We start from the raw sequence: 14,083 nt of genomic DNA on the forward strand, positions 1-14,083 counted from the left end.
ATTTTTGAATAAGACTTAGAAAAATTTTGATTTTTCTAACTTCAAACTTTGAAATTGACTGCATAACTTGGAAAATTGAATTTATGAACTTGAGAAACACTTGAAATATTCTTTGAAATTCAATGCTTTTGGGAAAATCGATTTTGCTATAAGACTTAGGAGATTTTGAGAAAATGAACTTCTTTGAATTGAGATTGGAATTGGCAAATGCATGAAATGAATGAATATGGATTTGAGGAATTGAGAAATACTTTTTGTATTTTTGAGAAATGCAGTGCATTTTTTTAGGTTAGCCTAAGAGTGTAGGCTGAATGTGGCTAATGTAAAGATCATAAATCTAAGTATCATTCGTATTCTGACTATGACCATAAATACAAATTCCACCAAGTTTATAAACTTCATAGAAGCTAGTGCATATGCCATTCGTGTAGACCATGGTGAATTTGTAAAAATATGCATGAATCATCATCCATCACACATTAAAAAAAATAAACTATATGCAATGCTGCCTAAGCTAAGCAGGAAATGTAAATTCTTATTCCAAAGTTTAATTACAAATTACATCACTATTGAAATTTAAATACATGAAAAATAAAGTCTTCAATGTACCTGCAAAACTAGAAAACTTTGTTAGTGATGATATGTTGGCTTTTCTAGATTTATCCAGCAATATCAGGAAATTGCTGGATTTTGCTAAATATAAGCCTTTTTGCCATGATTCCCTTAAATCAAAATGATAAAGTATGAAATAAAATTGAATAAATATGAAAGAGAAGATATGAAATTTCGAAATTGGGGTCAAAATGAGCAAAATACCCCTAATAACAAGACTATGGCCTTGAAATTAGAGTTTTTAGAAAGATATTTTGATAAAATGCAAGTTTTGAAATTTGAATGCAAATAAATTAGGCTAAAATATGATATGACATACTTAAACACATGAAAATTAAGGTTAGGGATTTCGAAATTTAGGTCAAATGACTAAATTGCCCCTGATAGCAAGACTATGGCCTTGAAATCAGGGTTTTTAGAAATAGATTTTTGGTAAAAACTTAGGTTTTATGCACTAAATGAAATCAAATGAGCACAAAATTAAACCTAAAGCATCCTAATATGATTATGAACATGATTAAATCCTAAAAATATATGCTCATGCACGAAAATCCAATAATATCACAAAAACTGTGATTTTAGCAGTGTTTTTGGATCTTTCAGGAACCCGGTTTTGCAATTTTATTAATTCAGAGATCAAATGGATTCCAAAATCCATAAAAATTGGTACCTGCACTTGTTATAACCCTAGTGTCGAATTGGAATTATAAAAATAATTTTTTTGACATTGAATTAATCCGAAAATTGCATTAAACCCTAAAAATATGCTATTTTTGACCTAATTCACCAACCAGTTTCAATACAAGACCTGAACCAGGGGTCAAATCTCCATGTAAATTTATGAAATTTTACAGAGACTAACTAAGAAGAAAAACAGAGATTTCACAATTTACAGATCGTAAAAATCATTTCTGGTTAGGGAGAAACCCTTCCGGCAATCTGAGCTAAAATATATCACTTTTAACAGGGATTAAAACGGCTACTTCAGATTGAAAATACAGACATAAATAGCAATCTTAAACAAACATATCTGAAATTTTAGTGGTGAACATTAGACAGAAAAATAACAATACTCACTTTTTACAGATCATGAATCGGATCTGTGGTTTGGGATTTATGACTAACACAAGTCTGATTAGGGTTTTGGTAAACCCTAATGAGTTTTAAATTTAAAAACAGATTCCCTGAAAAGGGAAAAATACTAAACAGTAACCAAAAAATCCGAGAATTTCACAGCAGACAGATCTACTCAATGTGAATCCATAGCAATTTACAGAACTAAAATCGGATATAATATGAGAGAAATATCATAACAGCAAGTTACCTTCTTGATTTTAACCATGATTTTAAAGCTTTAAAAACCCGATTTGATGTCTGATTTTTTTGACAGGGTTCCCGAGATTCAAAACCTCTGATTTTTCTACAGTAACTCAATAACTCATGCATGCACCACATATAAAAAAATCAGAAATAAACAATGAGAACTTCAATCCGAAATAACATTATCTTTACTGTTCTAAACCTAAAACACACAGAAATTTAAGACACTTGGAAAACCATGCATTAACTAATGTAAATCAATAAAATAAACCATAAAACAGTAAATAAAAATTATTTCTATGCTATAGAACGTAAAATAAACATGAATAAACCATGAAAATAAAATAAAAAAAGGGAATCAATGGCTGGAATTTTATATCACCTTTAAAACATAGATTTAACCCATTAAAAGGGTAAATCATATATTTTATTGGTTAATAATGTAAAGAATCATATTAAAATCAATTTTAATGGATTAAAATCCCTGTAAATCAATAAAAACAGGGTTAGATCACCTTCTTGGATTGTTCTTGCTGATTCTTGATGGTTCTTGAGGTGAAACCATGGTTGAATCCATGAAATAGGAGGTATTAATGGCTAAAATTGATTTAAAACTATTAAAAACATGAAATAAAAGCTAAAAATTAAACAAAATAATTACCTTAAGGTGGCTGCAATGGAGGAAGGGCTGGAGAGGAGAGAGAAGCTTCAAGAATCCCAAGGAGAGCAAGTTGGAAAAATCGACCCCCCTATGGAGACTATTTATAGAAATTTTTTAGGTTTAAAAATTGGGAATTTTGAATTTTTTGGACTCTAACAAGGGTGGGCGATTTTTGGGTGGAAAGACCTAACTACCCCTAGCCTAAATTATCTAAACTAATGCCTAATTAACCCCTAGACTTTCCTAAAAAATCCCCAAATGTAATGCCACTTGGCATTTTCTACATTTGGCTTTTTAAAACACCTTTAAAAACACTAGTTTTAAAAACTAACTTTCAAAATGAGTTTTTTTTCAAAATGGTTTTGACTCTTCTAAACCTCTAACATTAACCAAGACATCAACTAACCCTAGTCTAGACCTGACTGACTCGAATATGGCGCCACCCCGAGTGGGCCCTACTTGAGTTTTTTCAAAAAGCGATTTTAAGACTTGAAATTGAAGGAGTTTTCAAAAGGATTTTCAAAGACAAACTTCAAAGTTATAATTTTTGAAATGGAATAGGGTCCTAACTAGGTTAGAACTCCTCTGGATATGGTGCCAACTGAGTGGGCCCACATCGAGTTTTGGAAATTTTGAAACAAACACTGAAAATGGCTTTGAAAAAGGGTTAAAATTGACATTTGAAATTCAAGATCTTTGAAAATAGGGTCTCAAGCGAACTTGAACTCCGAGTTAGAGTCCTGAACTCTTAAGACTCTGAGATTTTAAATTTTTAGAATTCAAATGAAAGAATTTTTGAAAGATTTTATCAAGAAATGATGAAATAAGTCAGAAAACACAATCAGGGTTAGACTCCTAACTCGACCGAACTCTAAAATAGAGTTTTGAACTAACTAGACTCTGTAAAATGACCTAAATTTTGACAATAATCGAAAAAGACTGAAAATGGAAGTAAAACAGATTTCAAAACAGACTCCTGACCGGATTAGGACTCTGACACAGAGTCCTGATCGGACTGAAACTTTCAAAACTTTGAGAAATTTGATGAATAGAGGAATTCAGAAGCGACACCACCTCAATGGGTCTCATCTGTGAATTAAAATCGATTAAAATTTGAATTTGAAATGAATCCAGATTGTTTCCTTGAGAAAATATTTCGAAATATAAAGTCCTGGGGTTGGAAAATGACAGAGTATTGAATAAAAACCCAGGTTTTGAAATTGATTTTGAAATAAAAGCTTTAAAATTCAAATCTGGATTGAATGTTTTGAAAGCTGGAGTGCTGGATCTTAAGAATGAGATGCAATGTCATGCAATGCTATGCGATGCAATGAAATGGTATGTCGAATTCATGCAGTGATATGCAATGACATATAAAATGGACAAACACTGAATGAGGGTGAAAATTTGGGGTGTTTACAGATGCCCCTCTTTGCTACTAAGCCGGTTGTGAGCCGAGCTTAGTGGCAAAGAAAACATACCAAATTTGAACCATAAAAATGCCCCAGTTAGATAAATCTGACTGGGTATGAAAGAATTAATTCAAATGATGATGGTAGATATGAAATGGAGAATAAGGAGAAAATTTTATTTCAAAAGAAGTGAGATTCAGGTTTTGCCCTTAACCTGGATGGGACGGGAAATACCTCGTATGGAACGAAGCTCAGGCTTAACCTTTAACTTGATTGGGAAATGAAATACCTCATCACGTGAGGCTCAGGTTTGTACCCTTGACCTGATTGGGCAGAAAATGGAATACCTCATCAAAGGAGGCTCAGGTTTGTACCCTTAACCTGATCGGGCAGAAAATGGACGGAATCCTCGAAAGAAGAGACCGTGATGGAACCTTCGGATTTCCGCACAATGAATCCGATAGGAGTTTTGCAAAAGGAAGTAAATTGGGGTCCCTAAAGTTTGAAAAGGGATTGATTTTGGGCGTCTCATTGCTGAGACTAATTAACTTTTGAAATTGCCTTTTGCTGGAATTGGTGGCTTAATCTCAAGCCGAAATTGGACTGTCTATGGTGGGACAGTGGGGACACAGGGAAGTATGCAAATCTGAGAGCTCGTGCGCTCAGATTATACCAAAGAAGGGAAGGAATCTTGAAAACTCCCATAATCAAGTCCTAAAAAAGGGATGGTGTCAGGATGCGCCAAAGATGAACCTCAAGCTCTCGCTTCATGCCAGGATAGATAGAAAATATTGTCAAAATGTTGAAAATTATTGTTGATTCAAAAAAATTGAAAGTGATGCACATTGTTTTGAAAGTATTCCCTCTTTTCTACCTGAAGTATTACCTCCAACTGGGCTTAACTCTGTAGAATCAAGATTCAAATTCAAATTGCTTGCGATTGACTTTCTTTCAAGGAAGCTATCAATTTCCTTGATATGGACGGGAAAAAAAATATTCTTGATATTGCGAGAGCTATTGGTGAAAGAATATTGATAAAAGAATTTCACAAAATTAAAGAAAATTCTTGATAAATTTGGCAGTCTGATATCCTGGGATTCTTTTCTCATGATGATCTTTCTGCACTCTTTTTTTTTAGCAGATTGGAGCTCTCTTGGATTTTTCGGGAATTACATCATCCTTCATTTTGGAGATGTCCTGACTTGTCTCTCTCTTTTTCCTTTTTTTGGGAAGGGTACGTCACAAACTCCTTCATCTCAGAGATGTTCCGATCCTTCTTTTCTCTGAGGGATTATCATGATGATTATTGGCTCTTTGGTAGGAAATCTCTTGATGTAATACTGAACGTATTTTGAGATAATAATTTTGTGCAATAAAGATTTTTGAAATCAACAAATATTCGACGACAAATTGGCAAGATTTTCTTGAAATCCTTTGTGAAAGCGAGCATTTGAAGCACAACGCAACACATCCATGACAAAAATTCTCTTCTCCTTTCCCCAAAGGAGAAGATTCAAAAATTAGAATTGGGAATTACTCCTCTCTTCCCTGAAGAGGAGGTGTTTGCAAAACGAACTTTCGAAGAGAAATTAAGCTTTCGTCAAAAGTTCCTAACATTAGGCTTCTCTTATGGAAAGGGGGTCGGAATTGGTGAGGTTGGTAAATTGGTCATGAAGGAACGAGTTCATCACACTCTCCCTGAAAAGAGGGTCCTTCATGATGAAATGGCCTAGTCTGAAATTATGGGGCCACAAGGAAAGCAAGTCTCCGTCGAGTCTCTCCCTATAAAGAGGGTTCCTTGTGTGAAATTTGGAATTTTGTTTTGCAAACGGTTCACAAAGACATGAGTCCCTTCAAACTCTCCCTTAAAAGGGGCTAAGTGAACGAATTGGATAGCATGCGAAAAGAGTGAGCTCCCTCGAACTCTCCCTATAAAAAGGGTCTCTCGCAAGAGATTTTTTTTTTTTTTGAATTGGGTATTGGGTGACCAAAAGGTCGAAATTTGGAATTTGGAATTTTGAATTTTGAATTTTTGAAATTGGAATTTTCCTATTTGAAATTAAAAATTGGAAGTTTGGAATTTGATATTCGGAAATTAGAAATTAGAAATTGGGAATTTTGGAATTTGGAAATTGATATTTGGAAATTGGAAATTAGAAATTAGAAATTAGAAATTAGAAATTTTGGAATTTGGAAATTGATATTTAGAAATTGGAAATTAGAAATTTGGAATTTTGGAATTTGGAAATTGATATTTGGAAATTGGAAATTAGAAATTTGGAATTTTGGAATTTGAAAATTGGATGAGTGATCAGCACGAAGACTGAACTCAAGAGGTCGACTGACATGACCATTCAGTGGAACACTAACACGAGTGCTCGATTTTGAAAGGACACCGATATGCATACCGGTTTAAAAATGTACCAGTTTGGATACTGGATTTTGGTTTAGTTCTGGTGATTGTCTTTCAATCTTGAATCGTTAGGAATTGTGATGGGATTGATAGTTGAAATCTCAATATTGACCAGATCATTATTAATGCGATTGAATGCAAATGAATGCAAATTGATGCATATGAATGCACAAGTGCGTGAAATGAGAGATTTGTTTATCCTGCCTGCATACAGGACATTTGTAGATAAAAACAAAATTTTAAAATGCCCAGTGTAACTGGGAAAAAGAATTTTGATCATTATTGAAGAAAATTTGGAAGAATTACAAAGAATAGGAAATTGTTCAAGTATAGAATTTTTTCAAATGTCGAGCATTGATGGGATCTGGTAATTCTATTCCATCAGCATTGATGAGCCGATATGAATTGCGAGGTAGTGCCTCTTTGACAACATAAGGACCTTCCCAATTTGGCGACCATTTGCCACCCGGGCGATGCCTGAGATAAGTTGTTGATCTGAGCACTAGATCATTGACCCGAAATTTTCTCTCAATGACAGATTTTGCATATTGTCGGGCTATCCTCTGGCGATAGGATTGAGCATGCTCTGCTGCTCTGAGCCTTCTTTCATCGAGCAAATCAAGTTGTACCAGTCGCTGTTGCTGATACTGATCAAGAGGTAATTCTAGAAGTGATGCAAATTTCAGAGCAGGTTTCTGAACATGTAGAGGCAGTACTACTTCAGTTCCGTAGACAAGTTCTGACGGAGTAGCATTCGTTGGAGTTCGAATGGTGGTTCTGTATGCCCATAATGCATCATGAATCTTTTCATGCCAGTCACGGCCCGTTTCTAAAGTTCGTTCCAGGATTCGAATCAGAATCTTGTTGGTGGCCTCTGCCTGACCATTCCCTTGAGGATAATAAGGAGCGGAAAAATGATGATGAATTTTGAACTTTGAGCAGAATGTCCTCATTCTCTCATTCTTGAAATGACTGCCATTATCCGACACAATATCATGCGGTATACCGAAACGGCAAAGGATATTCTTATGGATGAAAGAAACCATGTGTCGACCTTCTACTGTGCGTAGAGTGACTGCTTTTACCCACTTAGTAAAATATTCTGTTGCGGCAAGAAAATATTTATGACCATTGGAGGCTGAAGGAGTGATGGGGCCTACAACATCGAAAGCCCACATGGAAAATGGCCATGGCGAGACGACAGATTGCAAGTATGTCGTTGGCGCATGAATGGAAGGCGCATGCACCTGACATTGAACACACTTCTTTACAAAACGATAGCAATCTTGTTGCATAGTTCTCCAATAATATCCTGCTCGGATGATTTGTTTGACGAGAGTCTGATAGCCAACATGACCACCGCAAATGCCTTCATGTTCTTCTTGCACAACTTCTTTGGCTTCTTCTTCGTCCAAACATCTGGAATACTCAGAACTGAATCCACGACGATAAAGGACGTCGGCAAGAATAAAATATCGAGCACACATGCGTTGAATTGCTCGCTGCTCTCTCTTTGATAATTCTGGAGGAAATTCGCCAGTTTTAATGAAATTCTTGATATCATGATACCAAGGCTTCTTCTTCTGCTCAGCCTGGTTTATCTGCTCTACTGGGACGAAAGCGAGTTGATCAAGTCTGCCAATTTCAAATGAGCGACAAGGTTCTCCACCCTTGAAAGACATGATGGATCCCAGATTGACTAAGCTGTCTGCAACTTGATTGAAATCTCTCTTGATATGGAAAAGTTGGAATTCTTCGAATTTGTTGGCAAGAGCTGAGACAATCTTCTGGTAAGGAAGTAATTTCTGATCTTTTACTTGCCATTCGACTAGGACTTGATTGACGACAAGCAAGGAGTCGCCATAAACATGCACTCTTTTGACATTGAAATCCTGTAGAATTTTCAGACCTTGTATCAAAGCTTCATACTCGGCCATATTGTGAGTGCACTGAAAATCCAGTTTGAGAGAAAAGGGAATCATCTCTTTCTCTGGTGTGATTAGAAGAATTCTGATTCCTATGTATGAACACCCCAAATTTTTCAAAGATTTACAAAATGACCCTTTTGCCCCTGACTCCATCTTCTGAGAAATCAAAGCAAATTCTTCAGACTTTCTAGATTAAAAACCATATTGATCCATTCAAAATAGTTTTTAGGTTCGAATCCGACGCTTTAAATCCATATTTCCTCAAAAACCGGATCCAAACCCATTTCTGAAGAAATTTTCTCAAAATAGCTTTTAAAACTCTCAGAAAAATTCTCTTTTGTAAATATTTTACAAAAACATTAAAAAAAATAGTTTTAACCTTTAATTTCTCGTAAAGATTTAGGATTATTCTAAAAATACAAAAAAATTGAAAAAAATAACATAAAAACCAAAAAAAAAAAAGAACAAGATTTTAGAAAAACTACGAGGAAAAACGAACGATTTCAAGCTTTTGAAAGTTGTTTTGCTAAAAAACTCATTTCCCAACCATTTTTGCAAAAATTTCTTAAAAGGATTCCTCTTATTGGAAAATGAGAAATTCTACAACGGAATCCTCCTGCGCCTTCTTCCTTCTCCTCTCCACCGTTGATCTTCCAACAGCCTCCTCTCTCCTCAACCTTCAATCCGAAACGACCTCCGTTCTCGAATTTTCCATTCCCCCTTTAAAAAGAGGTGAGCTCCTGTCTTTAGGGATCCATTTTTTTTTTCTTCGGGCGCAGATCATCCATTCTTCACCCCTCAACGGCATTCCCTCGATCCATTCTGTTCCATCCCACTCGATCGAGCATCCATTTTCAGACAACAATTTTCTCTTCCAGCATCCATCGAGTTTTCTTCCTGGAAGGAATCACTTCATCAACCCCTTCTCTTGGTGAAAAGCGTGTTCGAACCTGCGATAGTGCAAAAAAAAAGGGGGGGAAAGCATCTCCTCCTTCAGTCAAGAACAAAGAATTCGGTAAGAGTCTTATTTGCCTATTTATTTTTATTTATTTTTTTTCTTTTCTTCTTTTCGTCTTTGATTCCTTAGATTCCCCTATCCGCCCCATTAAGAGCACTCCTCGTGATACTGCTTTGCTCATGGCAATGTCAGATCACCTCCGTGCGAAATCAAATGGAACAATCTGTGTTCCGATATTTTTTTTTTTTCTTCTTTCTCTCTCTCTTTTCCTTTCCCTTTGAGTTTCGTAATTTTCATTACATTTCGCTGAATACTTTGTTCCACTTTAGTAATCGTATAATATTTTCTCTAGATCATTTTCTTCTAATTTCTGTTTCAATTTTGATAATGGGTCAATCTTGACCAACGGGTTAATATTAGTTCCTGATGGGGGTGGGGTTTTTCCTTACTTTTTTTTTATTAGTTATAATTCTGTTTTGAAACATAATTTTCTGTTTATGAGGTTTTGATCATCCCTCCATACATCGCAAAAGCTCCCATAATTTCTCTGCTTGTCATGGATTTACGTTCAGCTCTAGATTCTGCAATATATTGTATAAGCATTTTCTTTCCCTTTTCATGATTACGGGGGTCTTCATATCTTCTGTACCTGGATTTCCAAGTTCATTTAATTCTCAGTTATTGTTAACCCCCATCGACTTATAAATATTAGAAGAATTGTATCAATAAAAGGACCTGGTTCGAAAAAATTCGGTGGTGTCGCATGGAGAGAAAGGGGTGATGATCGGAAAATGTAGCAGAATGAAATGTCATATGACCAGTAGATCGGTTGTTATTTCTGAAGGAAGGGATGATCCTCTACCGAATAAATAAGCTCGTCTCTCACTTTCAAGGGGGGCTCTTCGAACAAAGCTCTACAGGGGAGTTATTTCTCTTCATCTGGCCTTCCTTACATTGTCAAATGATAAAGATCCTGCCAGAAATGTCTATCCCTTGTGGTTGGTACCTGTCATAGCTATGATCAAGAAGGAAGAGACTCCTCAATTGGCTATTGTCGATATTTTGTGAATACAGACATCCCCATCATTACTTGTGCTTTCCTGCTTATGGGCATTCATTTATATCTTAAATCCGAAGTTCAGCTATCCATTATTAACTTTCATTTACATGATCTGTTGCAGAAAATCCTCTGTATCAAGTCACGATTCTGGAGGTATGTAACTTATGACACTTTCAAATTGTCCTATAGAATGAATATATTGATCTCTCCTCTCACTTGCATTTAGATGCTCTCCATTTCGACACTTAAGTTACCCCTGCATATGTATTAATACCTATATGACCATCCTAGCATCCATACCATCTCTGATAAATATCTCTATGTTAATTTCTGTATCAATGTATTCATATTGTTAATTGCTGACAACTGACCGACGATTTCATTAGAATTATTGTAATAGCATGTTGTGGATTATATGTTCTTAAACCCAAGAATTTAAAATCGGCACTGCTATCAGTCCCTTTTTGCTGAGGAATTACCAACAAAACCTTCTGTCATGTCTCCATTCTCTTTAGTCACCTTAAGGCATCCGAGTGTTCTCATTAGAGTGATGGGTTAGTAATGCTGCTTTGTTGCGTTGATGTTTAGTTTGGATAGTCATCATACAATAGATTGTTACATTCATTTTCGGATGACCAGACACCCACCTCCCACTCCACATAATTGCCAATACTCCCATTAGGTACCAATGTCACGCCTGTTGTTCTTGACTCTACAAGAGGGGAATTTGTCATCACTGCTATTATAGTTAAAAGGTTCTGATGAAGTCTGTTAGTTGGTATTGATTGGTGGTGGACACCGAGTGCTGCAGAAGATAGAATGGGGTTCTGCTAATCCAGTATGTGAGGTAATTGGCAATGCAAGAATGAATGGCGACAAGATCTTGTTGTCGCTACAAAATGGTTGTCAGGGATGTCCTCATATCGATGACTTCCTTCAATTCGAAAGCCAACCTTTGAGAAGAAATTTATTTTATACCAGGCCCAAACATCAGCTAGGTGACCAAGATTCTCTCTGTAATTGCTCAATTTTCTCATAAGGATCAGTTCAGCTTTACTGGTCCCAGTGATCACCTACTCAAAATGATGCACCTCCAAAGTGAGCCAATTATGAACCTATCAACTGTTGCGGTTTGGAAGGGCACAGCTGGACCTGGGCGTAATTTTCAAGCAACTATGATAATGAGTATGAACATCGGTAGGAGTCTTTCGGTGCTGAAGGAGAGTAATTATCAAAACAAGATGTAGAATTGAATGATTCGGTATCATTTCATTTTTAGCCAGTCTCAAGCTCTTCTGCTTATATTAGTCCTTGTGCTTTAACACCCCCAACAAGCAACTGTATGCTGCAAATCATGACCATAAAGGTGCAGAAACACTGTCACTGGTACCTAACGGTATTACTTTACCTAAAACATCTGTTTATTTTGTTTGTCCTCATTTCCAAGAGAATATTCAGCTCGTCTTCTTCATCTCCACCTGTAGGTTACATGGCTATCCACGATCACCATGCTTCCATCTCTCACATACAATACCACCTGCATCTACACAATCAATTGCATCTCGCATGTATACATTTTTTTTCTCACCTGCAATTCTCCCTAACACTTACCTACCCAAACCATTTCCTGCAACTTTCAGCATTCACTGTTCCGCGATCCCTCACTAACTCCCTGTACACTATCCAATCTACATTAAATACCCCCTGGTGCGCACATCCATTATATGCATATTCCACAATTTTTAGCACATCACCCCTGCACTTTATTATACTGAGCATATTTATTGTATAGCATATGCAGTCACATCCCACTATATCCTATTTCACCATGTACTCACCTCACCATGGCTGACATATCATTTTAGCAACCATCTCCACTGTGTTCATAACGCAGCCAATCATTGTGTAAATGCACATCTCCTCGTCCATTATACATACCTTCACCGAACCAAGGCACTTTGAGTGCCTTCTCATATGCAAGTCGTCACCAAACTTAGATAATCACACACACACACACACACATATATATATATATATATATATATACGTGCTCATGTGTTCCCACAGGATACGTATATGCACCCTTCACTGTTAGGGAAACTATGGCCATTTGTGCATCCAAATAGGCACAATCATAAGCATTTTTTGTTAGATCTCACTATATTTTGTATTTCCATCATTCCATACTAACTCACTTTTGCTTTTTGCAGAAAAATCATGAGAATTGCTATTTCCTTTCCTAGAATTAAGAACTCTTGTAAAATTCAGAGTTAAATGTTGTAATAACTAGAGGCTAATGAAAACTTTATCTTTCCTGATTTAGGTAGAATGAATGGGCATTATGAAATACCATGAATTGCTTGTTTCATGCATTTTTTTTCTTTATTTCTTAAACTCTCACAATGGTGAAACACGAGTGGCACGTGCACCATTTCGTAAGAGGTAATGGATTTTAAGTTGATGATCCACATCAATGGCCATAGTCAGAGTGTGGACAAAACTTAACACTTTTATCTTTTACAAAATAACATTGGATCCACTTTCAAAATTCATCATATTTTCTTAAAATATTTTCTTTCTTTTATCAGAATTTAACTTAGGATTAACTCAAAATATATACCAATGGCCATAGTCAGGGTATATTGAGGGTTAATTTCATTTTAAATTCTAGAAAAGCACCAAAAAGATATTTTATCCTTCATTTGAATTTAGATAAGACTATTATATAATACACTCAATGACCATAGTCAGGGGTGTATTACATCATTAGTCTTATTTAAATTCATTTGAAGAATGAAATATGATTTTCAAATCCAATTTCAACTTATTCAAATTCATTCATCATGTAGGATAGAATTGCATCATATTTTCAAAATTTTCCTTTTCAAAATTCCAAGTGATTCTCCCTCTTCATTCCTCAGATCAAATCTTATTCAAATCCAATTCTACTTCATTTCAATATTCAAAAATTCAACTTCAAAGTCCAATTTGACTTTGAAATTCCAAAATCATTTTATATTCAAAACTTCAAATTTCCAACTCAAATCAAAATTCAAAATCAAAGTTCAATTTAACTTTGAAGTTATCTTCTGATTTCAAAATCAAGTTCATTCCCTTATCTTCAATCAAGGTTTGGATTTGAATCTCAAGTTTAAATTTGGGTTTCTAAAAACCCAAGATCCGTCTTTAAAGGTCCTATTTGGACTTCTCAAAATCCAAACCCAAAGACAAATCCTAGTCTCAACTTAGATCCAGATTTCCAAGTATAAACTCCATTCCACTTTGGATCTCCCATCACGGATCCGAATTCCATCTAGGATCCAAATCCTTATTTCACTTTGGATCTCCAATCACAGATCCAAATTTCATTTAGGATCCAGATCCTTGTTCTACCATTGGATCTCAGATTCAGATCCAAAATCCAATTCTTAGGATCCAGAATCCAACCCTACTTTGGGTCTCAGATTCAGATCCAGAATCCAACTCTACTTTGGATCTCAGACTTCAGATCCAAACCCATTCTAGGATCCAGAACCAACTCTATTTTGGATCTCAAACTTCTGATCCAATTCCATTATAGGATCCAAAAATCCAACTTCATCTTGGATCTCAAATTTAAGATCCAAAATCCATTTAGAACCCAGAATTCAACTTCAGGTCCAAATTTCATCTGGAATTCCAAACCTTGAATCCAATTCCATTCAAAATTTCAGATCCAA

This window comes from Nuphar pumila, chromosome 5, assembly GCF_984573655.1.
Source record: "Nuphar pumila chromosome 5, dmNupPumi1.hap1.1, whole genome shotgun sequence".
Lineage (NCBI taxonomy): Eukaryota > Viridiplantae > Streptophyta > Magnoliopsida > Nymphaeales > Nymphaeaceae > Nuphar > Nuphar pumila.